The sequence below is a fragment of the Phyllobates terribilis genome, unplaced genomic scaffold (assembly GCF_046119375.1).
Source record: "Phyllobates terribilis strain yellow unplaced genomic scaffold, ASM4611937v1 Scaffold_3__8_contigs__length_932513732, whole genome shotgun sequence".
NCBI lineage: Eukaryota > Metazoa > Chordata > Amphibia > Anura > Dendrobatidae > Phyllobates > Phyllobates terribilis.
In genome coordinates, this window is record NW_027362763.1 from 155,735,344 (window position 1) to 155,763,220 (window position 27,877).

Consider the following 27,877-nt stretch of genomic DNA (forward strand, 5'->3'; position numbering starts at 1 on the left):
TATTCCAAAAAATGTATATGTGAGCAAATCGTGGGTCTGTAGAAAGCGGTCCGTGATTTAAGGGGGTCTGTCAAGAGTTTTGACCCAGCAGATTTTCTGTAAGATCTCTGTCCAGCCCATAGATCTTAATAGCTTATTTACATATTAGGAAAAATGTGGATTTCTCTGGAATAAGATGGCTTGGGCGGACGATCCTACTGACAGATTCCCTGTTCTATAATATATCATACCAATATCTGGATCTTTCTGTATGGTTACATTAATGGTGGGAGAGTATAATGTCTAATAATGGTATTGAAGAACTAAGAGCTAAGTGACACAATCTATCGTTCTAGCCATGGCATTACGGTCCTAAAAAGTTCCCCAGGACTAGCTCTCTATATTGCAGCCTGTTCATGCATATTTGGTGCTACCCGAACAACTGTCTGTATAGACATGGTGTAGTGTACTGGTATATACACTTATGTACATTATTAAAAATTAGGAAATTTTATGTGATGTCAAATATCAAAATGGAATTGATGAGACCCTTGATGATGCTGAGTCTGCTGTTACATGTGAAAACATATGAAAAGTAATATTGTGTACAAATAATATAATTATATACTTTATCGCTGTTATATTACTTTTGTATATTGTAAAGTTTTAAGTTATAATTTATGATAAACCCAACTGGGCGATAGGAAAGATTCTTTTCTGGGGGCGTGGACTTTTTTCCCTGTATGGTGTTGACCAATCAGAAGCGTCATGCAGGGGAAAAAAAGAACATGCCCCCCACAATAGCTTAGAACAGGTTTTCTCCTATGGTAGACATGTAATGACTGACAATCTGCTCTCCTAACTGGTCTCACTTCAGAACTGTGTGTGATTGCAAAGTTTCGGGAGCAGAGCTGTGTGTGATTACTGACACTTTTTTTTTTCAGCTTCCATTTCACAACCAATGGGGGGGGTGGATAGCCCAGAACTGTCAGCACTGTGAGGAGAGCTGCTAGAAATATTTGTAATAAGACCAAGCCCAGCTCAGCTGCACTGCCCTTCCACCACTCTGACTTCTGTGAGATGAAAGCAGAAGAAGTGTTAGTAATCAAACTCATCTCTGCTCTACTCCAGGCACCTTGTAATCTTGCATAGCTTTGCAGTGATCTCCGTGATCACCGCAACTCTAATGAGAAATTAAAAAATAAAAAAATGATTATTATTTAACTCTCCAGCCATAATTCCATGATGTGACCAGTTTAATGTGCTCAAACTGATGGAAGATCCTCTTTAACTCCTTCACCCCAAGCCTATTTTCACCTTCCTGACCAGGCCAAATTTGACAATTCTGACCAGCGTCATTTTATTATGTAATAACTCTGCAATGCATCAACATATCCCAGTGATTCTGAGCTTGTTTTTTCGTGAGAAGTTTTACTTTATGTTAGTGGTAAATTTTGGTCGATATGATTTGAATTATTTATGAAAATATCAAGGTTTGACAAAAATTTTTAAAAATTTGCAATTTTTAAACTTTAATTTTTTATACCACACAAAATAGATAATAAATATAATTTAGCACATGTCTACTTTACATCAGTATAATCTTTGACGCATAATTTTTTTTGTTAGGAAGTTAGAAGGGTTAAAAGTTTATCAGCAATTTCTCATTTTTCCAACAAAATTTTCAAAAATAATTCATTTAGGGACCACATCACATTTTAAGTGACTTTGAGTGGCCTATGTGACAGAAAATAATAAAAAGTGACACCATTTTAACCCCTTAACAACATTTGACATACTAATACGCGTCTGTGCCCTGGGACTTAAGAGCCAGACCCGTATTAGTACGTCATGGCGTTCGCGCGCCCGCACAGGCTGTGCGGGCGCGATCGCCGCCGGGTGTCAGCTGACACCCGATACTATGTGCAGGGAGCGGTCCTGCACCGCTCCCAGCACATTAACCCCCGCGATGCTGCGATCGAAGTCGATCGCAGCATTGCGGGGGCAAGGGGAGGTGATCGCAGATACTCACCTCCTCTTCTGGCTTCCAGCGCTGTCTGCAAAGGCTTCCCGGGTGTTGCCATGACGACCCGATGTCGTCATGACAACATCCGGGTCACCAGACAGCAGGAAGATTGTTTGGACATGCGCAGTGCATCTCCAAACAATCTTCTCCCTGTCCAGCGCTGACAGCCTGCATAAAATTGATTCATAAAAATGAAAAAGTGTTTTTTTTTTCACTCTTTAATTTTTATGAATCAATTTTTGAAGCACCTGGGGGTTCCAAGTGCTCACTATGCATCTAGATAGGTGCCTTGGGGGGTCTAGTTTCCAAAATGGGGTCACTTGTGGGGGAGCTCCAATGTTTGGGCACACAGGGGCTCTCCAAACGCAACATGGTGTCCGCTAACAATTTGAGCCGACAATTTGTTAGCGGATACCATGTTGCATTTGGAAAGTCCCTGTGTGCCCAAACATTGTAGCTCCCCCACAAGTGACCCCATTTTGGAAACTAGACCCCCCAAGGCACCTATCTAGATGCATAGTGAGCACTTGGAACCCCCAGGTGCTACACAAATTGATTCATAAAAATGAAAAAATGAAAAAAAAAACACTTTCATTTTTACGAATCAATTTGTGAAGCACCTAAGGGGTTCCAAGTGCTCACTATGCATCTAGATAGGTGCCTTGGGGGGTCTAGTTTCCAAAATGGGGTCAGTTGTGGGGGAGCTCCAATGTTTGGGCACACAGGGGCTCTCCAAACACAACATGGCGTCTGCTAATTATTCAAGCAAATTTTACAATCAAAAAGTCAAATGGTGCTCCTTCCCTTCCGAGCCCTGCCGTGCGCCCAAACAGTGTTTTTTCCCCACATATTGGGTATCTGCGTGCCCAGGGGAAATTGCACAACAAATTTTTGGGGTCCATTTTTTCTTGTTACCCCTGTGAAAATAAAAAAAATTGGGTCTAAAGTAACATTTTTGTGAAAAAAGTTAAATGTTCATTTTTTTCTTCCACATTCCAAAAATTCCTGTGAAGCACCTGAAGGGTTAATAAAGTTCTTGAATGTGGTTTTGAGCACCATGAGGGGTGCAGTTTTTAGAATGGTGTCACTTTTGGGTATTTTCTGTCATAAAGACCTCTCAAAGTGACTTCAAATGTGATGTAGTCCCTAAAAAAATGGTTTTGCAAATTTTGTTGGAAAAATGAGAAATCGCTGGTCAGCTTTTAACCCTTATAGCTCCCTAACAAAAAAAAATTTTGGTTCCAAAATTGTGCTGATATAAAGTAGACATGTGGGAAATGTTATTTATTAACTCTTTTGTGTGACATATCTCTCTGATTTAAGGGCATAAAAATTCAAATTTTGAAAATTGCTAAATTTTCAAAATTTTCGCCAAATTTCCATTTTTTTCACAAATAAACGCAAGTGATAACGAAGAAATTTTACCACAATCATGAAGTACAATATGTCACGAAAAAACATTCTCAGAATCAGGGGGATCCGTTGAAGCGTTCCAGAGTAATTACCTCATAAAGTGACAGTGGTCAGAATTGTAAAAATTGGCCTGGTCATTAACGTGCAAACTACCCTCGGGGCTTAAGGGGTTAAAAACTGCCCCTCTCAAAGTGCTCAAACCCACATTCAAGAAGTTTATTAACCCTTCAGGTGCTTCACAGGAATTTTTAGAATATAGAAGAAAACAATGAACATTTAACTTTTTTTCACAAAAATGTTACTTTAAACCCATTTTTCTTTATTTTAGCAAGGGTAACAGGAAAAAAATGGACCACAAAATGTGTTGTATAATTTCTCCTGAGCACACTGATAACCCATATGTGGGGAAAAAACACTGTTTGGGCGCACGGCAGGGCTTGGAAGGGAACGAGCACTGTGTGACTTTTTGAACGCAAAATTGGCTGGAATACTTAGCGGACGCCATGTCGCATTTGGGGAGCCCCTGATGTGCCTAAACAGTGGAAACACCCCACAAGTGACACCGTTTTGGAAACTAGACCCCTCAAGGACCTTATCTAGATGTGTGGTGAGCACCTTGAACCCCCAGGTGCTTCACAGAAGTTTATAACGTAGAGCCATGAAAATAAAATAACCAAACTTTTTCCACAAAAATGATCTTTTGGCCCCAAATTTTTTTATTTTCACAAGGGTAAGAGGAGAAAATGGACCCCAAAAACTGTTGTACAATTTCTACTAAGTACTTTGATACCCCATATGTGGGGAAAATACACTGTTTGGGCAGACGTCAGGGTTCAGAAGGGAAGGAGCACAGTGTGACTTTTTGAACGCAAAATTGGCTGGAATCCAGAGCGAACGCCATGTCTCGTTTGGGGAGTCCCTGATGTGCCTAAATAGTGGAAACCCCCCACAAATGACACCATTTTGGAAACTAGACCCCTCAAGGATTTTATCAAGGGGTATTGTGAACATTTTGAACCCAGAGGTACGACATAGAATTTGATAACATTAAATTCATCATAGTGAATAAGTTGTCATTAGTCTTGAGCGCAAGTGCTCGCTACTTGAGTTTGCATCGAGTACTCGGGTATGCGCCAAGTATCGCGGGTGCTCAAGTGACATGCTCGAGTCCCCGCCCCGCATGTTTCACGGTTGTTAGACACCCAAAAAAAGACACGCGAGGATCCCCTCGTGGTTTTTTTGTCTGTATAACAGCTGCAAAACATATGGGGCGGAGACCTCGAACATGTCACTCAAGCACCTGTGATACTCGGTGCATATGACGCGCCCCTGGGCCTACTTGGTGTAGCGTTGCGCACGCGGGGACTACCCGGAGCCGGGCCTGTTGGGGGTAGTAGTCTCGTGGCGGTGACCCGGTCCGTGCCCAGGGAGTCAAACTGTGTGGCTGAGTATTAGCAGTAGATGTTGGACGACTACGCCACCCGTTGAATGCAGCTATGGAGCTGCCGCTGCAGGGCAGACCGCTGAGGTCGGTGGAAGGATTGTGCAGCGTGGATGGTATAACCCCCAACGGGAGGGGTATGGCCTCAGGGCAGCCGACGTGGATGATGGGGGTAGCAGGAACCACTCAGAGACGATGCGGTGTAGTTCAGGGTCTTTACTGGTGATAAAGATAGACCCTCCCGGAGTACTGGCTAGCGATCGGGGCCTGGTCAGTCTTTGAGCAGATGGGATTTCCCCTGGCCAGGCGGAGTTGTAGGCCTCCCCAACTAATTGTACTCTTCTGGCTACCTTGCTAGAGGCGGGTAAAAGTAGCCCACGTCCCTGAGTGTACCGTGTGGTGCTCACCCGTATGGCCGGTGACTCGGGGCCTTCTAGTGGCTTCCGCTCCACGACGGCGGTGCTGGTCCCACGCGTGTGACCGTGCCTTCGGGTTTCTTGGCCAGAGGACCTGAAATCCCCTGCCGGTCGGTTTCTGCTGCTGGGTAAGGATTAGTCCCCACAGCCTCGGACTCCGGGTCCGGTGGTAACTCTTCAATCAGGGCGAGCTCTACAGCTGCCAGCCCCTGATTCCTTTTAGCACGACTTCCCCAGAGCTCCTGATCTTTCTTGTTCCTAAAGCTGCTCCACTACAGACCAGACTGTGTCTCTGTCTGTGTTCTCTGCTCTTTCTCTCTCTAACCCTGCCTCAGCCCTAGTTTTATATAGGGGAAGTTCTTCCCCTCCCAGGACTGGGCAGGAGGTGTGGCATGCATAGGATTCCTGACCAGGAGACCTCCCACCTGCTCACAGACGTAATATTGCTATTACTGTGGAAACCAGACCCCTGGGGTGCCACATTCCCCCCTAGTGAAATTTAGTACTCCGGGACTAAACATACTTTTATAAACACAACAAGGTATAAACAATAACATTCTGGTAGAGACAACACATAAGGTGGTCACGGCGTTTCCGCAACCGGGTGTAACTTTTGAGGAAAACAAAGGTGTCCATTTCACCAAAACAGGGAGACGTAACCAGGTAGGGGTCTGTCCTGCCCCGAGTCCTTATCAGTCTTTTAGTCCGTCCTGGGTTACGCTCCAACTATATGCACAAAGGATTCCCGGTAAATCCACCAAAGACTCCTACAAATAACTAGAAACACATAATTATACACAAGCAACAATAAACAGGTAAACATTAATAAAATAGCTTGAACATTTAGATCCTCCACCGTATGGGCAACTGGCCTCTAGTGACCCTAGTGGACCTACGGAGCTGGCTGACTGGTCCTGAGCTACAGGGTATAGGAGCTGTCAAGGGTAAACTGGGCAGCCGTCTACGGACTCTTTGGCTCACTAGGGGTATGGCAGGCTCACTATAAGCAGAGGGTTGATTCTCCTGGTCTGCTTGTGTGGGGTCTTCTGCCTCCTGGACCGGCTGTTCTTCCAGCTCTACCTGTGTCTCCGTAGGCACTTGGGATGCTGGTTGGAGGAACGTGAGGACGGGTACCACAACAGCACCATTGACTTGAGTCCAAGACCGAGGGAAGTCTCCGAGCACAGTACTAACCATATCTTCCCTTTCCTCTACGGGTCGAGGGTCTTCTTGTTCCTCTTCAGGGTTCCGTAGCTGTTCGGGACACTTCTTCAGGTGATCCCGGGATACAATGGCTGTGGTTTCCCCTCCGTCTTTACTGATTGTACAGATCTTTGGGTTGTCGTGGCTTGAGGGCAGTACGGTGTACGGGTCCTTCTCCCACTGGTCGTCCAACTTGTGGAGCCATCTTTTCCTCTTCAAGACCTGCTCTCCGGGCACCAGGGGAACAGCGGGAGCATACTGGTTGTAAGTTTTCTCTTGTCTTTCCCTAGCTTGACAGAGACTTCGCTCCACGCTCTCCTGTACTTTCCGGTACTGCTGCTGCCTCTCTGTGTCCCAGTCTGCTTCTGGTGAAGTGTCCTCGGGTGTCAGGACTCCCATCTCCAGATCAACAGGAAGCTTACCAGGTCTTGCCCTCATTAGGTAAGCCGGGGTACAGTTGGTGGAACCTAAAGGGATGTGGTTGTATAGGTCCACCAGGTCGGGCAGCTTTTCAGGCCATAGACTACGTTCTTCCAGGGGCAATGTTTTCAGAAGATCTATCACCACCTGGTTCATTTTCTCACATAGTCCATTAGTTTGCGGGTGATAGGGTGTTGTTCTTATCTTCCGGCAGCCATACAGGGTGCAGAACTCCTGGAAGACTTCCGCTTCAAAGGCAGGCCCCTGGTCCGTCAGCACCTGCTCCGGGTATCCGTGCGGACGGCAGAAGTGCTGCTGGAAGGCTCTAGCTGCTGTTTGAGCCGTTAAGTCCTTGACGGGGACGACAACCAAGAACCGGGAGTAGTGATCCATGATGGTTAACGCGTAGACGTAGCCACTTCTGCTTGGGGTCAGTTTTACATGATCCAAGGCTACCAGTTCCAACGGCTGTCTGGTGATGATGGACTGCAGGGGAGTCCTCTGGCTGGCACGGTCCCTCCTTCTTAGGTTGCATGGGCCACAGTCTCTGCACCACCTCTCGATGGTTCCTCTCATGCCTACCCAATGGAACCGCCCGCGCAGCAGGAACTCCAGCTTCTTCCATCCGAAGTGCCCAGCTCTGTCGTGGTATGCCTCCATCACCATAGCTGCGTCTCTTCTTGGCACCACTACTTGCCAGATTAGTTCATGCGTCCGGGAATTAACCATTCTGCGGCACAACTTCCCCTTGTAAAGGAACAGTCGACTCTTCTCAGCCCACAGTTGCTTGGCTTCCTCCAGAGCGTCTGGGTCAAGGCGTGCATCTGGCCGAGTCAGCATCTCCTTTACCAGTCGGACGGCAGGGTCACTGTCTTGCGTCTCCGCCCAGTTGTAATGAGGTAATGGGTTGAACGTAGCGGATTGCTTACTCCTTACACGGTGGGAATACTGGATAGTCCCATGACGGTGGAACGCGGGGAGTTCAACTTCCTCCAGTTCCTCTGAATCTTCCCCTACGTCCGGTAGGTTCGGCATCCTGGACAGGGCGTCCGCGTTGGTATTGGAGCGTCCTGCCCGGTATTTGATTGTAAACTCATAGTTGGACAAGCGGGCCATCCATCTCTGCTCTAGGGCACCGAGTCTTGCAGTGTCCAGGTGTGTCAACGGGTTGTTATCCGTGTACACGGTGAACCGGGAAGCAGCGAGGTAGTGCTTAAAGCGTTCGGTGACTGCCCACATCACTGCCAGGAACTCTAGCTTAAATGAGCTGTAATTCTCAGGGTTTCTTTCGGTGGGTCGCAGTTTTCGGCTGGCGTAAGCAATTACCCGTTCCTTCCCCTGCTGGATCTGGGACAGTACGGCTCCTAGCCCGATGTTACTGGCGTTGGTGTAGAGGATAAAGGGCTGGCTATAATCCGGGTACGCCAGGATTTCATCCCCCGTGAGGGCCATCTTCAGCTGGCGGAAGGACTCTTCTTCCAGCTTCTCCCATCTGAAGGGTGGCTTCTGGTTCTTGGCCTTCCTGGACTGGCCTATCAGGAGGTCCTGCATAGGAGCTGCCTTTTTGGTGAAACCGGGAATGAACCTTCGGTAGTAGCCTACCAACCCGAGGAACTGCCTCACTTCCTTTACGCTGGAGGGGCTTGGCCATTCCTTAATTGCGGTGATCTTATCAGGGTCGGGAGCCACTCCGTCAGCACTCACCACGTGTCCCAGGTACTGCACCTTTGGCTTCAGGAGGTGACACTTGGAGGGCTTCACCTTTAGGCCGTAACTTGCCAGAGCTTCGAACACTTCCGCCAGGTGTTTCAGGTGGTCCTCGTAGGTCTTGGAATAGACGATGACATCGTCCAGGTATAACAGGACCGTCTCAAAGTTTCGGTGTCCCAGACAGCATTCCATCAATCGCTGGAAGGTTCCTGGTGCGTTGCAGAGTCCGAACGGCATGCAGGTAAACTCGCTAAGTCCCATCGGGGTGGTGAATGCGGTCTTCTCCCGATCCGCCTCTGCTACAGGAACCTGCCAGTACCCGCTAGTGAGATCCAAGGTGGAGAAGAAGTTAGCAGATTTTAAAGCAGCCAAAGACTCCTCTATTCTTGGTAAGGGGTACGCATCTTTGTGTGTGATACGGTTAATTTTCCGGTAATCTACACACATTCTCATGGTGTTGTCTTTCTTTTTGACCAAGACTAGTGGAGCTGCCCAGGGGCTACAGCTATCCCTGATTACCCCAGCCTCCTTCATGTCTCTAAGCATCCCCTTGGCGTGTTGGTAGTGTGCAGGGGGTACGGGTCGATACCTCTCTTTTATGGGAGGATGGTCTCCCGTGGGGATGTGGTGTTCTACCCCCTTGACTCGCCCGAAGTCTAACGGGTGTTTACTAAACACTCTCTCGTACTCTCGAACCACCCGGTAGACTCCCTGTTTCTGGTGGGAGGGAGTGGAGTCAGTACCCAAATGTAGTTGCTGACACCAATCCTCCATTATTTTCGTAGAGCCGTTACCTTCCTCCGGGTGAGATGGAGGCAAGGGTTCCACAGACTGTATAGAATTTTGGTTGATAGTATATAATTTGGCTAGCGTAGCATACCGGGGCAGGTATACTTCCCTTTTCCCGATATTTATTATACGAACGGGCACCCTCCCATGGCGTACATCAACTACCCCCCGTGCTGTCAAAATGGTGGGCCTACTGTCTGAGTAGACTGGTTCTACCATGGCCTGGTAATCTCTACCTCTCAGACCAATAGCTGCCCGGCACCAAATCATCATTTCACTTTTCGGGGGCATGGCAATAGGGAAAGGGTCACACATTCTTACGCTACCAATCTCACCACCAGAGAGTTCCACCTGTTGCCGTCGCATCAGTGCCCGGATCTCTTTCTGGAGCACTCGCTGCTGACCGGAGCTGGCGTTCTTGGCAACCTGCCGTAAAATGAAAATCACCTCTGCAAGACAATTTTCAATCACATTAGTTCCTAGAGTTATCTTTGGGTGACTCTCGCGCTTGTCAATGTCTACAATGATCAGTTCCTGTGCTGCCAGTTCGACTCTACCGATTTTAATGGTCATTTCTTTAAATCCGATCTGTGGCACGGGCTGACCATTACTGGCGATGATACTCAAGTCGTCGTCTGGATAGCGGGTTATATCCGAGTCATTCCAGTACTGCTTGAAGAGCACGTACGGGATGGTGGTGACCTGTGACCCGGTGTCCAGTAGGGCACTCATAGGGATGCCATCCAGTACCACAGGCAAGACTGGACGTCCTCCCACATATTTGTTGCGCCAGTTCGATGGGCCTGGTGATCTTTTTCCTGGGGGTTGGCCCTCTACCCCAGGTTGTGCCAGTTTAAAGGACAGTACCTTGCCATATGTCCGGGTTGATTGCAGCGGTGGCAGATAGGTTGTCCGTCCTCGTTGTACCGGTCGCTGGGTCTTCCTCTGGCCGGTGGGGTCCTCCTTGGTCGACGCCACGGGATGTCCTCCGGTCCGGATGCCAGCTGGATCTTCCCTGGAGTGGAAACCTGTAAAGACTGCACAGTTCGGGTTAGCGCAGCAACGCTTTTAGCTAGCTCTTGGACCTGATGGTGCAGGTCCGGAGCCGGGTCATTGTTCAAAGCCTGCGCATCAGCCCCCACAGGCCCTGCCGACAAGGGCGCCGCCTCCTGGTGGTAAGTGATAGCTGGGCGCTTGTGGGTCACAACGCCACCCGGTGTCGGTTCTCGGAGCACCCGGATGGCTCTGTCCTTGAACTGTGCAAAGTCCAGATGAGGATCCTGTAAGGCTATGGCCCGCAACTGGGTTCGGTGGACATTGCAATATAGTCCCTCTATAAATTGCTCGGTCAACAGCCTGTCCTCGTTTCCCACGCTGTCAGGGTCGGTCTGCTTAATGGCTCTCAGGGCCTCTTGTAGGTTTAGTGCATAGTCCCTTATACCCTCATGTGCTCGCTGCTTGCACCCATAGAATCTAAGCTTAATCTCGGCTGAGGTGCGGGTATCAAAGGTGTCCCTCAGCCGGGTTAGTATCCCTGCGACAGTCCTCCTCCCAGGTGGCCAGGACTTTACCTCCCTTTGGGCTGCCCCGGTTAGTTGGGCCACCAGGATGCTCACTTTTTGCTCTTCTGTGAGGGGGTACACCTGGAAGAGGCTATCCAGCTTTTCTTTAAAGTCATTCAGGGTATGTGACTCCCCTGAGTACTGGGGTAGCCAGGCTGCTCCCGGGATATAGGGCATGGTGAAAGGCATGACTGCAGCAGCGGTGGCGCTGGCGGGGGTTGAGGCAGTGAAGCTCTCCTCCGTATCCGACATCTTTCTCCCCCCCTAGTGGACCGTGGCCTACCTTGCGATGATCCTCTTCCGTAGGCCGCGGCTCCGCAGTGGATCGTCAGGGTTGAGGACCTTCCGTCGCGCTCCTGTGACGTCGGCGTCTGCTGGGCTCCTTCCAGGACCTTTACGCAACGTCCGGACGTGAGGCGGGGCTTCAGTTCTCGCACGCTTTCGGAGTCCACGCCCCTCTTCTTCCCGCGCGGCGTCTTCAAGATGGCGTCCAACGGCGGGAAAACTCCACGGATGGCGGTAAGAAGGCAGAAGATGGCGCCGGATGGCGGGAAGAAGGTAGAAGATGGCGCCGGATGGCGGGAATCTTCACCACTGGTGAGTTTGAACAGTCTTTTTCAGGCACGCAGTACCCGGTGGTTGCGGGCACGAAATCCTGCCGACTACGCCAAAAGTTGACGCGCCCCTGGGCCTACTTGGTGTAGCGTTGCGCACGCGGGGACTACCCGTAGCCGGGCCTGTTGGGGGTAGTAGTCTCGTGGCGGTGACCCGGTCCGTGCCCAGGGAGTCAAACTGTGTGGCTGAGTATTAGCAGTAGATGTTGGACGACTACGCCACCCATTGAATGCAGCTATGGAGCTGCCGCTGCAGGGCAGACCGCTGAGGTCGGTGGAAGGATTGTGCAGCGTGGATGGTATAACCCCCAACGGGAGGGGTATGGCCTCAGGGCAGCCGACGTGGATGATGGGGGTAGCAGGAACCACTCAGAGACGATGCGGTGTAGTTCAGGGTCTTTACTGGTGATAAAGATAGACCCTCCCGGAGTACTGGCTAGCGATCGGGGCCTGGTCAGTCTTTGAGCAGATGGGATTTCCCCTGGCCAGGCGGAGTTGTAGGCCTCCCCAACTAATTGTACTCTTCTGGCTACCTTGCTAGAGGCGGGTAAAAGTAGCCCACGTCCCTGAGTGTACCGTGTGGTGCTCACCCGTATGGCCGGTGACTCGGGGCCTTCTAGTGGCTTCCGCTCCACGACGGCGGTGCTGGTCCCACGCGTGTGACCGTGCCTTCGGGTTTCTTGGCCAGAGGACCTGAAATCCCCTGCCGGTCGGTTTCTGCTGCTGGGTAAGGATTAGTCCCCACAGCCTCGGACTCCGGGTCCGGTGGTAACTCTTCAATCAGGGCGAGCTCTACAGCTGCCAGCCCCTGATTCCTTTTAGCACGACTTCCCCAGAGCTCCTGATCTTTCTTGTTCCTAAAGCTGCTCCACTACAGACCAGACTGTGTCTCTGTCTGTGTTCTCTGCTCTTTCTCTCTCTAACCCTGCCTCAGCCCTAGTTTTATATAGGGGAAGTTCTTCCCCTCCCAGGACTGGGCAGGAGGTGTGGCATGCATAGGATTCCTGACCAGGAGACCTCCCACCTGCTCACAGACGTAATATTGCTATTACTGTGGAAACCAGACCCCTGGGGTGCCACACATACCTGAGCACCCAATGCAAACTCAAGTAGCGAGCACTTGCGCTCAGCACTAGTCGCCTTATCGTCATCATTTTTTTTTATTACTTTTGAAAAAATCCCAACACAACCCCAACCCTAACTTACCCTAACACAATCCTACCCCTAACCGTAAATCTAATACTAGAGTTTATTTTTTACGCCATTCCTCATGTGGTATAAGTGATTAGACAACTTTATTTTTCGGGTTGGTGCGATTACAGAGATACCAGATTCATGTTGGGTTTTTATGATTGGCAGCTGTCACACACTAAAAGACGCTTTTTTTTGCAAAGACTAGTTTTTGCAATCATTTTTCCATATTTTGGCCGACAGTCATGTTTTTTGCAGGACAAGTTGACGTTTTTATTGGTAACATTTTCGGGCACGTGACATTTTTTGATTGCTTTCTATTCCGATTTTTGGAAGGCAGAATAAACAAAAAACAACAATTCAGGAATTTGTTTTTTTTTGTTTGTTTTTTATGCCATTGCTTGTGTGTTAACATTTATAAGGCAGCTTTATTCTTTGGCTCAGTACTTTTACAACGGTACCGCATTTGGTTTTTTTTTGTTTTTTTTATGTTTTGGCGCTTTTACACAATAAAAACTATTTTATATAAAAAATATTTTTTTGCATATTTTTATTAGAGAGCTATAGCTTTTTTATTTTTCAGCTAATGGAGCTGTATGGCGGCTTGTTTTTTGCGGGACAAGATGATGGTACCAATTTTATTTACATTCGTTTTCACAAGGATAACAAGAGAAAAGGGACTGCACAATTTGTTGTACAATTTCTCATGAGTACACAGATACCAAATATGTGGTGGATAACTACGGTTTGGGCGCACAACAGGGCAGGAGGGAAGGAGCACCATATGACTTTTGGAACTCAGAATTGGCTAGAATAGATAGTGGACGCCATGTTGTGTTTGGAGAGCCCCTGATGTGCCTAAACAGTGGAAACCCCTGACAAGTGACACCATTTCAGAAAGTACTCCTCTTGAGAAATTCGTCCAGAGGCGTAGTAAGCAATTTAAGCCCACAGATGATTCACAGAATTGTGTAACATTGGGCTATGGATATTGAAAAATTTAATTACGAAATTCCCTCCAATATCTTCATTGGAGGGGATATGGAGCTGAAGAGAGATCCTGGGTCGCTGCTCGTACCGTGAAGGCTGATCGTCTGATCAGGGGCTTCCCCCAGGTTTCCTGGGAAAGCTGGGTGTCTGGTGGCCCCCACTAGAAGAGGGGGTGCTGTCACGATTCCTCTTATCTGAGTGTCTGAACACAGTGAATGACAGTTCTGCCTTCCAATTTAAGAATGGGATGTGCTGCGCTGTCAGTATGGTGATGGACAGCTCGGCTGTCCAATCGGATGCTGGGGCATGCTGAGCTGTGAGCGTCTGGAGTGACAGTTTAGTCGTCCAATCAGGACCAGGGTGTGCCGAGACTTCATTCATGTGTCTCTTGTCCAAAATAATTACCTGGCTATTTAACCAGCTCTCTGCCTTTTGATTGCTGTCAAATTTAGCTATGCTCATGAGGTGTGTGTTTGCTCTGTGCGCCTTGTTTGGTTTTCTGATCTTTGCTGTTCACCTAGGATTAGTCTTGGCCATCCACTTGTCTAGCCCTTTTGTCGTGATCCGCTATCTTCTTGCAATATTGACCTCAGACTGTTTCCTGACCGCTTTTATCTCACCCCTCTGTCTATGATGTACTCTCTTGGCTTTTGACAGCGGACCTCTTGATTACCTAGCCTCATGGCTTATCCGTGAGTAGTGGCTAGTGTCACATTAGGAAGTTTAACCATTCGGATGCTTCACAGGAATTAAAACAAAATAGAGGTGAAATTTAAACTTTTTGGCAGATTTTCAATTCTAATTCATTTCTTTCTGTAACACAGCAGGTGTTACCAGAGAAATGCAACTCATCATTTATTACCCCGATTTTTGCATTTTTGAGAAACTTCCCATATGTGGCCCTACTGTGCTGCTAATTGACTCAAACACAGATCTAAAAAAATGAAGGAGAACCTTTGTACATTTCGGGGGATTCATTTTAAATATGAATATTTTTCAGGCCTCATTTCAGGTTTACAAAAGCCTTGGGGGGTGCTAAGACATAACAAAAATGTCCCTGAAGGACTACACCACTCATATTTCATTGAGGGGGTGTAGTGAGTATTTTTGACCTAACTGGTGTTTTGTGTAACTCTTTTTTAATTGAACCATGGTAAATGAGAGATTCCATTGAAATGTAGTTTTTTAACTCAAATTATTTACAGGGGATAATAAGAAAAAAAGCATCCATAGTCTGTTATATAATTTCTCCTGGGTATGACAATACTTAATATGTGGCTTAAAAGAAATCTGTCATTAGGATTTCATCCCCAAACTATTTATATGTCAATGTAGCTCTTTCAAAGAAAAGTCCAGCAATACGTTTACATGGCCGGTCCGTTCTTCCGATTACTGAAAAATCGGCATTTGGATTGATATGCAAATGAGGCTGAAGGGCTATGGTAGATCTGTAGCCTCTGTCACTCCAGCTCTATTCCCTGGCCAGCTCTACTTCCTTCTAATTATTTTCTATAATTTCCTAAATTATGTCTGACCAAGCTTCATTCCACAGACTGTTCTTCACCCGGATACCTTAACCCCTTCCCACATTGGGAAGTAAATTAGTGTCCTTGAATAGGGTTCACATGTGTGGAGGGGGGCTCAGGAGTGGAGTTCTGATTTTTTTTTTCCCTTTACTTAAATAAAAATAATGAAAAAAATAAAAGCTTATAAGTTATGGTATCGTCGTATATGTTTCCAAGTCATTTTTATTGCACAGTGAATGTTGTAAAAACAAAAAACCCCAAAAAACATGGTTGAATTGCTATTTTTTTTTTGCAATTTCATCTCATTTTGGATTTTTTTTTACTGTTTTTCAGTAATTTAGATGTTACAATGAATAGTGTCATTCAAAACAAGCCCTGAAACATCTGTCGGAAGGAAAAAATAAAAAAAGTTATGGCTCTTGGAACAAGGAGAGGAACAAACGAAAGCGGAAAAAAACTGAAAAAATTCCCTGGTCATTAAAGAATTAATCTCTTTAGTGCAGAGGTCCCCAACCGCCGGTCCGCGGACCAGGACCGGGCCGTTGGGGTTTTTCAGCCGGTCCGCGGGGAGAGGGGGCCCCTCCAGCCTCCAGCAGGGCCGCCATCAGGGCATGACTGCCCTGACTCCAGTATGGGGCCCGGCCGGTAGGAGCCCCCTCGGAGCCCCCCTCTTGTGCGTCTCTCTCCTCATGGGGCCCCCGGCCGCATGCTAAGCGCCGGGTCCGGGACATCTTAGCGCTGCGCTGCTGCGGCAGCACCTTCATGATTCCCCTGACTTCCGGTCATGTGACGGCGCCGTCACATGGCCGGAAGTCAGGAGAACCTGGTGTCAGCGATTTGGACGAGCGCCAGGATTCTGCAGGGATCGCATGGGGGTAAGTATAGCAAGTTTTATTTTTTTTTAAATACAATTAACTAGGAGTGGGGGGAATGGGAGATGCACATGGGGGGAGGGGAGAGATGAGAGATGCACATGGGGGAGGGGAGAGATGAGAGATCCACATGGGGGGGAGGGGAGAGATGAGAGATGCACATGGGGGGGAGGGGAGAGATGAGAGATGCACATGGGGGGAGGGGAGAGATGAGAGATGCACATGGGGGGAGGGGAGAGATGAGAGATGCACATGGGAGGGAGGGGAGAGATGAGAGATGCACGGGGGGGTGAGAGATGCACGGGGGGGATGAGAGATGCACGGGGGGTGGATGAGAGATGCACGGGGGTGGATGAGAGATGCACGGGGGTGGATGAGAGATGCACGGGGGGTGGATGAGAGATGCACGGGGGGTGGATGAGAGATGCACGGAGGGGGATGAGAGATGCACGGAGGGGGATGAGAGATGCACGGGGGTGAGCTGCACATGGGGGGGTTATGTTTACATAACTTTGTTGCCTTATGAAGGGCGGGGGGGGCCCCCAAAAATTTCTTGCACAGGGGCCCACTACAGTCTGTGTCCGCCCCTGGGATGAAGTAAATGCAGCTGAACAGCAGCTGTCAGGACAGCTGCCCTGTCCTGCTGCAGGGCGTGATGGGGCCTCAGTGATGCGGCTCCTGGCACAGAACATTATGTGGGGCTCCTGGCATAGCTCCTGGCGGGGACCTGGTCTACACTATATGATAAGTATGCACTAAACTCCAAATCCCTCCATTACCCCGCCCCCATATGACCAAAGCCCCGCCCACCCCACCCCCTCCTTGCTGGGCCATGGAAAAATGATCTTGCTTCCAGCCGGTCCCTGGTGCAAAAAAGGTTGGGGACCACTGCTTTAGTGTACCAAGACGAGATATTAATATTTTTCTTCTAGGCCTTTTCTTTTTCCTTCTTTCATTGTTTTACTTTTATATGCCGCCACAATTTGCAATATCTAAAATTCTCTTTGAGCTTTTAATGGGTTTTTATCCCTTTTCTTTCCATGGAGGTTATGTGAGCGCATAGAATAGCCACTGCATAATGACGAGGAAACTCTTGGCGTAGACAAGAAGCCGAGATGGCCCTAGCGAGTGCAGGAGAAGTTTTGTGACAGATGAGGTCAATTTTGCCAACAGCCTGAAAGAATATTTCACCTCAGTATTCATGAGGCAGGCCGGATTTAATATCCCACTGACTAGGATAAATTATTCAGTTGAGGAAGGTGAAATGCCAAAAGGACTGTAGATCATTCCAGAATGGAGTATTTAGGAAATTAAACAATGAGACTCAGACGACGCCTCGAACCAGGAGAAACACAAAAAAAAGTCCTGTTTTTTTTCATGGCTGTGAAATTGTACTTTTCAGATGTTTTGTACAGAATATTCACAACATGTAGTAAAGCGTTCCTTCACTGAGAAAATTCTCGTCTTCATTTATTTTTTATGTCTCTCTGATGCAATATCCAGATTTTAAATATTTTATCCATTTCTGTTCACATTTGTGTGGATTCATTATAGGTGCTATATTGTATTATTATAACGTTCCTGTCCTTAAAGAGAACCTGTCAGCAGTTTTTTTTTTTTTTTTGTACCCCAACGTAATTTCGTATAGCCAAAGTCTCTATAATATAGAGTAAATGCATTTGTTTTGTCGTAGACAATCGATTTTCCGTTTTTCAAAATCTCTTTCTGAAGTTTTATGCTGATGAGTGGCACGTGCAAGGGGCGGACACTGCACTTCCCACTCTCCTGTCTCTCTCTTTCTCCACCCACCGCCACCCATCAGTCACTAACTAACCTGCCCTCCCTGCCAGAGATCTCGCTCATGCAAGGTCATTCCTTGGGGTGGCGCGTGCGCAGATCGATAGTCCTGCTCTAGTAACATCAGCGGGACCTTACTGCTCATGCGCCGCCCCAGGGAATGACTGTGCATGCGTGAGATCTTGGGTTTGGTGAAGCAGCCCAGAGGCTTGTGATGGACGAAGAAAAAGGGAGAGAGGCAGGAGAGCAGTAAGTGCAGTACATTGTCCATTAAAGGGGTTGTCCAATATTAGGACAGCCCGTTCTTGATCTAAATGTTTGGTGTCAATAAAATAAAAAAAGCTTATACTCACCTACCCGAGCCAGTGCCGTTCCAGCAGTGTCAGCACTCGTGTTCCCGGGACTCTTTTGAGGTTGTTATGACACGTGAGCCCTGCACCCATTCAGCGCTGGTGTCACTGGCCTTGCCTTTTTATGAATTAAACATAAAGAAGTAGTGAGAGAGCAGCTGCAGCCCTGACTTCCTCTTGATGTCCGATTTGTACAAAGGCAGAGCCAGTGACACCAGCGGTGAATGGGCGTCGGGCTCACTTCTCATAACAAGTACACGAGAGCCCTGGGACTGCGAGTGCTGACACCGCTGGAATGGCGCCAGCACAAGAAGTGAGTATAAGCTTTTTTATTTTTTCGGGGCCAAGCGTGGGGTATGAGAAGGGGTTGTCCAAGTAGTGGTCAACTTCTTTAGTTCCCATTTTTTTTGCATTTCCCATCAAGCGCATACTCCCTGCACATACTAACAATGCAGAAAGAATGTGTATTACCAATATGACAGCCCCGAGGTTAGTTTTTTAAAATCTAAAAACATTTAAAAGAAAATGTCACAGTTGACATTGGCGAGATTTGTATAAAGTTGCAAAGCGAAACCATGAAACTGTCTGCTGAAGGACATCGTGGGCTTGTTGACTTTTTACTAAGAGTTGGTGGGAAATATAGCGAGGGTTTTGCGGCCAGTTTTTGTTGGAAAATAATAATAATAAAAAGTCGTCAATTTTGCCACCTCTGTTTTTCAAAAAATGCCCAATTTATTGCTATTTTTCAAATAAGGTTTAAGCCAGAATTAGGATCTGTGATTTATTTATTTTTTTTAAAAAAATTGTACAAAATGTCTCAAACTCAGTCCAGCAGGTAATGGTGTAAAAAGTCAAAAATCGGCTATAAAAAAAAGTTTTCTTGCTAAAAATGCGCCAAATCTTGAAAAATAAAAATGCTTAGCACTTTAATACATTTGCTACAAAGTTGGCCATAGACATTCGAAAAGATGTGTTCAACTAACTCCCGATATACCTTCAGAAAGCATGCTTGGCAAATGTCCATGCTATTTCAGCAGGGGGTGGATGGGTTGGCTGCTATACACTCCTGGTGCCATTTATATCTGAGTGATAAAATTTTGGTCAGAATGATTTCAAGCTATCATTTTGGATAATGGTTTCCTCCAAATTGAAAATATCTGGGTGCCAAAAAAAGATTTTCTTTGATGAATGCAAAAGAAAGGAAATATTGATCTGTAGCCGATGCCGTCTGGCCACGGAGACCTGGTTCAATATTTTATATGACAACTGGTTTATTAAAAAGTATTTTGGTGTGACATATGTAACTTAGAATTCTAGATTTCACTCCCAAATTTTTTTTTTGATGGAAATAGAAGGGACATGGTATTGATTTGTTCTTCTAAACAGAGGCCAACTAAAGGCCTTCATTATATAAGATACAGGTTAGTTACTTTTGAAATTTTGTACAATAGATTCCCATATTATTCCATATATAGCCCAACAACCATATCTTTGAAAATTGTAGGCTTGCTCTTGACCTTCAAAGATGAGTGTCTTTAGCTGGTGGTTTAATAAATGGTTGTCCTATTTTGGAGATTTTACCAATAAGTTGGGCGTCTGATCTTTTCAATTCTTTAAATTAGTACATTTTCTCCCTGACAACTAAATCTTTTAGTAAAACTCAAATACTGAAGTTTTTGTAGGGTTTCTTACGCTGAAAACCGAAATGTAACGACTCCTTGAGAGGCAGATTTTCGACTACCTCTAACGAAAGTTGACAAGTATTTCCGTCACTTGGTAGGGAATATATCTATCTCTTAATTTCACAAAGCTAGTTGTCAATTTTACAAACGATGGTAAGTGGATCCCATAATTCTTGGGTGTTTTAGGCATTGTGAGGCTCCTTGTATGGAGGGAATTGACAAAGATTTGCCTGATCTAGTGCAACTATGTAGTGTTGCATGTTTGTAAAATTGTTCTGAGCAAGTGCCACTGAATGATCCAAACTTTGGTGTTGTCGATGTCTATTCAAATTGGATGTCTTATGTTTTTAGTGGAGACACCTTGGAAGACATTAAGGGTATGAGCCCACGATGCAGAAATGAAGCAGAAAATTTCTGCAGGGTTTCTGCATGTTCTGAACAGTCAAAAACGCTTGCGGATTTTGCACGTGTTTTTGCAGCGTTTTTACATGCGGATTTGACTTGCGTTTTTCAAGTGCATTGGGACCTCAACTCCACATGCAGAAACGCACAAATAATGGACATGCTGCGGATTTTTCCATAAGGAAAATCCGCTGCGGAAAATTCCGCAGCATGGGCACAGAACATGCAGATTTTCATTGGGGATCATGGGGCACGAATTACCAAGCGTTTTTAAAGCGTTTCTGCTGCGGAAATTCCGCATCAAAAACGCTTGAAAAACGCATAGTGGGCACACAGCCTTAAGATTCTTCTAAAATTATTGAGTAATAGTTTGGGATGGAACCTTCATGAACCACTAAAGATTAAGTTAGGTCCGGAAATATTTAGACAGTGACACACGTTTTGGCATTTTAGCTGTTTAACAAAACATATTCAAGATACTGTTTTATATAATCAATATGGGCTTAAAATGCAGACTTGCAGCTTTAATTTGAGGGTATTCACATCCATATAATTGGAGTAAGGGTTTAGGAATTACAGCTCTTTAATATGTAGCCTCTATTTTAACCTCTTTTTAAAGGGACCAAAAGTAATTGGACAATTATCTTCAAAGCTCTTTGGTGGGCTGCATGAGCTATTCCCTCATTAATCCATTATCAATTTAGCTGATTCCAAGTGTGGCATTTGCATTTGGAAAGAGGAGCTATCAATGGAAGAGAAACCGACTATGATTAGTCTGAAAAAAAGAAGTAAATCAGACAGATGGCAGAAATGTTAGGAGAAGCCAAATCAACAGTTTGGTATATTCTGAAAAAAAGAGAGCGCACTGGTGAGCTTAGGAACTCAAAAAGGCCTCGGCGTCGATGGAAGACAAAAGTGGTGGATGATCGCAGAATCCTTTCCGTGGTGAAGAAAAATCCCTTCACAACATCCATCTGAACAACACTCTCCAGGAAGTAGATGTTTCAGTATCTAAGTCTACCATAAAGAGAAGACTTCATAAGAGCAAATACACAGATATACCCCCAAGGTGCAAACCATTAATCAGCCTTGAAAATAGAAAGGCCAGATTAGACTTTGCCAAAAAAACATCTAAAGAAGCCGCCCAGTTATGGAAAAGCATTCATTGGATAAATGAAACTAAGCTCAACCTGTACCAGAATAATCTGAAGAAGAAAGTATGGAGAAGGCTTGGAACAGCTCATGATCCAAAGCACACCACATCCTCTGTAAAACATGGCGGAGGCAGTGTGATGGCATGGGCATGCATGGCTTCCAATGGCACTGGGTCACTAGTGTTTATTGATGATGTGACTGAAGACAGAAGCAACCGGATGAATTCTGATGAATTCAGAGCCATACTGTGTGCTCAGATCCAGCCAAATGCAGCCAAACTGATTGGACGAGGATTCACAGTACAGATGGATAATGACCCAAAACATACTGCGAAAGGAATCTAGGAGTTTTTTAAGGCAAAGAAGTGGAATATTCTGCAATACCGAGTCATTCACCAGATCTCGGCCCCATCGAGCAGCATTTCACATGCTTAAGATAACACGGCAAAAATACCCACAAACCAGCAATAACTGAAGTCAGCTGCAGGAAAGGCCTGAAAAAGCATCACAAGTAGTGTTGAGTGAGCATGCTCGACACTGCTCGTTACTCGCCCGAGCATCTCACTACTCGGGATGTTCGGCGAGCACCGATCATTTCCGGGTTACTTGGGCGGGAGCTCGGGTCTCCGCCCTGCACGTTTGGCGCTCTTTACAGAGCCAATGAACATGCAGGGATTGCCAGCCAGTCACTGTAATGCCGCAGCCATGTTGTTTGTGGGCATTACAGTGATTGGCTGGCCGCACAGCGTCACCTCGAGTATTTAAAACAGGGCGCCGCCATCTTGGACACAGTCGCTCCGGATCAGACAGTGTAGAGAGGATGCTGCTGAGTTATATATAGTGCGAAATAGGTAGTATAGGGGTCTCTAAAGCCTGCCAAATCAAACAAACAGTCCTTCTCAGGACTAATATCCATCCCAGATATCAGGAAGGCAGGCTGTATAGTAGACGCAGTGGTTATACCAGCAAACGCTGCATTACAGTCCTGTGTGCTGCTCCTGTTGGTCAAATTGCTAGACTTATCACCCTGGTCTCGGGCCAGGAAATTTTTTTTTTTTTCATCTAAATCCTGTATTTTTTTTCCCTCAGTCAGACTGTACAAATACGCGTCTTATTAACCTTTTGGTATTCCCCCCCCCCCCCCCCAAAAAAAATATAAAATTAGTGTGTCTGTGACTGTTCAGACACCAATATATCTGTTTAAAAGATTCTGGTGTACGCCACATAACTATAACTGTGGTTTTGGAGTTCCATGGGTCAAATCTCTGTATTATCCTGCTTTTGGCATTTTTTGCCGTAAAAAAAACTGTAATAGTGTCTCCCTGACTGGTCAGACACCAATATATCTGATCAAAAGATTCTGGTGTAGGCCAGAGGAATAGAACTTTGGTTTTCCTCTTCCACGGTTCTAATCTTTTAATTACCCTTTTTCCATTGATAGTGCGAGTGTAATGCCCCCGTCTCACATAGCGAGATCGCTAGCGAGATCACTGCTGTGTCACGGTTTTGGTGACGCAACTGCGACCTCACCAGCGATGTCGCTATGTGTGACACTTTGCAGCGATCAGGCCCCTGCTGTGAGGTCGCTGATCGCTGCAAAGTGTCCTGGACCATTTTTTGGTCGTTGCCCTCCCGCTCGTCAGCACACATCGCTGTGTGTGATCAGCGGGAGCAGCGATCAGGCTGGTAACCATGATAAACATCGGGTTACTAGGGGCACACGCGCACCTAGTAACCCGTTGTTTATCATGGTTACCACTCTGCTACGGTGAGCGGGAGGTTACCGCTCACTTTAGCAGGCTCGTAACCATGATAAACATCGGGTTACTAGGGGCACATGCGCATCTAATAACCCGTTGTTTATCATGGTTACGAGGCTGCTAAAGTGAGCGGTAACCTCCCGCTCACCATAGCAGAGTGGTAACCATGATAAACAACGGGTTACTAGGTGCGCGTGTGCCCCTAGTAACCCGATGTTTATCATGGTTACCAGCCTGCTCCTGCTTCAGTAGGCTGGTAACCAGGAGCAGGACATTGTGGAAAGATTCTTTCCACGATGTCACTGCTCCCCTGATCGTTGGTGAGCCTGCCTGTTTGACAGCTCACCAGTGACAACATAGCCACGCAGCAACGATCCCTGACAGGTCGTATCGTTGTCGGGATCGTTGCAGCGTCGCTAAGTGTGACGGGGCCTTAAGCTATTTTACTTCATTTATAATGGGCAAGGCGCGTGGCAAGGGACGTGGAACTGGACGTTCTGGTGATGGTGCGAGTAGAGGACGGGGCCAGTGGCCAAGGTGAAAATGTGGCACAACCAACAGCCACATCTTCTCGCTCCCACTTCTTGACCGAATTACTAGGGAAGCACACTAAAACACCAGTATTGCGAACTGATCAGTGTGAACAGGTTATTAATTGGATAGCAGATAATACTTCCAGTTACCTGGGCACCACCACCTCCGGTCTGTCTTCCACACGGTCAACTCTTAGTAGCTGTGAGTCTCGACCGCATACTCCTCCTCACCCTGATGCTCCTTCCTCCCACCATGCCGAGTGTCGTCAGACAGCAACTGATCCCACACTTGGACACTCTGAAGAGCTGTTCACTGGTCCATTTCCATATTTGTGCCCTTCGCCTGCTCCACTTGAAGTGGTGGAAGAGGAGATCCCATGTAGCGATGCCCAAATATTTGAACAGCCACGGCCACAGGAAGTCGATGCTGGCAATTTGTCACAAGAGGTGGACGATGACGAGACACAATTGCCACGAAGTGAGGAGGAGGATCGTGGTGCGCAAGTGGAAGAGGAGGAGGTGGTGGATAATCTAGTAACTGACCTAACGTGGCAGGAGGACACGCAGAGAGAGGCCAGCAGCACACAGGGGGAGGGAGGCAGAGTACCCCAACAGGCAGGAAGAAGCAGTGTGGTGGCCGCACACAGAAGGCGGGCAACGGTTCCCCATAATACCAACACGAGGGACGTTGCCAGTACAACCAGTAGGTCTTCCAGAGTCTGGAATTTTTTTAAAGACTTTGCTGATAACCCCAAAAAGGCCATATGTTCCACCTGCCATGCCAGCATCAGCAGGGGTGACAAAACTACCAGCCTGACCACCACCAGCATGATCAGGCACATGGCAGCAAAGCACCCGACTTTGTGGGGCGAAACCCAGGGTCCACGACCAGTGTCAGCGGGTGTCACCACTGCTTCTTCCGCTGTCGAGCGTGTAAGAGAACCCACTGTTGTGCGTGCAAGGCAATCCCCTGTCCATACTGCATGCAAAGATGCCCCCTCCTCTCAGTCTTCACTTGTTATGGCAGTTTCTCAAGAAACAGCATCAACGTCCACGTCCCACCGCAGCGTTCAATTGTCCATATCCCAGAGGTTTGAGCGAAAGCGCAAATTCGCAGCCAACGCCCCAAAGGCCACAGTCCTAAATTCGCACATTTCACAACTGCTTGCATTGGAAATGCTGCCTTTTAGGCTGGTGGAGACGGAATCCTTCCGCAACCTTATGGTGGTGGCCGTCCCTCCGTACTCTGTCCCCAGCCAACACTATTTTGCCCGGCGTGCCATCCCCACACTACACAAGCACGTGTCCCAAAACATCTGCTGTGCCCTCAACAGCGCAGTTACTGGGAGAGTCCACCTGACAACTGACACGTGGACAAGTGCTTGTGGCCAGGGACGGTACATCTCCCTGACGGCACACTGGGTAAACATAGTGGAAGCCGGGACCCAGTCGGACCTTGGGACGGAACACATCCTCCCCACACCGAGGATTGCGGACCCTATGTCAGTCATAGTTGCCCCCACAGTGTACAGCTCCTGTGCATCCTCCTCCTCCTCCTCATGTTCAGCCTCCATCTCAGATATCACCACATCAGTTACAAGCTGGAAGCATTGCAGTACTGCCTCAGCCAAGCTGCAACAGGCTGTGCTGAAACTCATAAGCTTAGGTGATAAACCTCACACTGCTTGTGAGTTGTGGACAGCTGTGAAAGAGCAGGCAGATCTGTGGCTGAGACCTACATCCAGGCATGGTCGTGTGTGACAATGGCCGTAACTTAGTGGCGGCTCTGAGGCGAGATCACACACGTGCCATGCCTGGCTCATGTGCTTAACCTCGTGGTTCACCGGTTTCTTAAATCGTACCCCGAGTTGCCAGATCTGCTCGTGAAAGTACGCCGCCTGTCAGCTCATTTTCGCAAGTCGGGTACAGCTTCCGCCGCTCTTGCTGTGTTGCAGCAGCGATTGCAGCTTCCGGCACACCGACTGGTGTGTGATGTCCCCACATGTTGGAACTCTACCCTCCACATGTTGCAAAGGATTTGTGAGCAGAAGAGAGCAGTTGTGGAGTACCAGCTGCAACAAGGCCGTCTATATTCAGGTCAGACTCCACACATAAGACCTCAGGAGTGGACCTGGATGTCTGACATATGTACCATCTTGACAAACTTTGAGGAGTCCACCAAGATGGTGAGTGGCGATAACGCCATCATTAGCATCAGCATTCCAGTTGTCTGTCTTTTGCAACGCTCTCTGCAGAGAATTAAAGAGGAGGCATTGCAGCCAGAGCATGATGAGATGGATCAAGAAGCCGTAATGGGCGATTACACACAGCCCAGCCTCATCTCATCCAAACGTGCATTGGGGGACAATGAGGGAGAGGAGGAGGAGGAGGAAGAACAGGAGCTGGTATCATGCGCTGTAGACGGTAGTACCTGTACAACTGTCATACAGTCGGTTCAGCCTGGGTGGCCTGAGGACAGGGGGGAGGAGGAGGAGGAGAGCATGGTCAGTCGTCATCTTGTTGAGGACACGGAAGTCTTGCCCGTTACCAGTCTGGCACGCATGGCTGACTTTGTTAAGCTGCCTTAACCGTGACCCTCGCGTTGTCAAAATGTTGGGTGACAGTCATTACTGGTTGGTGACACTTTTAGACCCCCGCTACATGGAGAACTTTCACTCTCTTATTCCTGAAGTGGAGAGGTCTACAAAAATGGGGCAGTACCAGAAGGCCCTTGCTGCAGAAGTGTTAAAAAAATTCCCATCTGAACACTCTAGCGGCAGAGGTCACAGTTCGTTGACCAACCAAGGCGTACAGGCGAGAGAGACTCAACTCCAATCCAGCAGAGGTAGGGGAACACTGTCAACATTCTGGGACAGTTTTCTGAGACTCGCCCAGCTTACAGGCCCTGAGGCGCGGGGTACTCTCACAAGGAGTGGAAAGTTTCAAAAGATGGTGAGGGAGTACCTTGCCGACCGTACCAGCATCCTCCGTTATTCCTCTGTGCCTTTTAATTATTGGGTATCCAAGCTGAACACTTGGAATGAACTCGCTCTGTACGCCTTGGAGGTCCTGGCCTGCCCTGCCACTAGCGTGTTATCGGAGAGTGTTTTTAGTGCCGCTGGGGGAATTATAACTGATAAGCGCACTCGCCTGTCAACTGACAATGCTGACAAGCTGACCCTTATCAAAATGAACAATGGCTGGATTGGGCCAGACTTCTCATCACCACCAAATGACAGCAGAGTAACATAAAGTCAAATCCAGTGTGTTATTTCGGGAGGTGTATTCCCATGTACCGCTTCACACCCACGCATGGGTATATGCTTCCTCATTTTGGCTGTATTTTGCTCTTCTCCTTATCCTCAGCCTCCACCACCACTATACCACCAGAGTGACCGTGGTCCGTGTTGCCAGCATTGCAAGTTCCTCCGTCCTAATTTTTGGCAGCTTTTGCTTGGAAGGCATAGGCAAAGACTATGGGAAACTCACTCCCCAATAATGGGAATAATGTTTTTAATAACCTGTACTGTATGGCTCTTGTAAGGGGCATGAAAACCGTCTTGTTAAGCTACTGCGACCTCCACCACTTTTCCCAGGGGCACTGATATTGTCTTTTTATTCCACTGCGACCTCCACCACTTTTCCAAGGGGCATTAAAACCGTCTTGTTAAGCTACTGCGACCTCCACCATTCTTCCAAGGGGCATTAAAACCGTCTTGTTAAGCTACTGCGACCTCCACCACTTTTCCCAGGGGCATTAAAACCATCTTGTTAAGGTACTGCGACCTCCACAACTTTTTCAAGGGGCATTGATATTGTCTTTTTATTCCACTGCGAACTCCACCATTGTTCCAAAGGGCATTGCATTTCCTCCTAATTTTAGTCAGCTTTTCCTTTTCAATGCATAGGCGAACAATAAGGGAGACCCACTCCCCAATAATGGGTAGAAGGTTTTAGTATGCTGTAATTCACGTCTGTTTCAAGGGGCATTGCAGTTCCTCATAATTTCTGGAAAGCTTTCCATTCACTGCTTAGACCAACAGTGCA

The 27,877-nt window shown here is 47.4% G+C and overlaps 1 protein-coding gene across 1 annotated transcript in view; it reads left to right on the top strand.

The window, feature by feature from the left end:
• Positions 1 to 27,877, top strand: part of EIPR1 (EARP complex and GARP complex interacting protein 1) — a 285,709-nt gene that overhangs the window by 61,161 nt on the left and 196,671 nt on the right. The gene's annotated exons all lie outside the window — the stretch shown is intronic.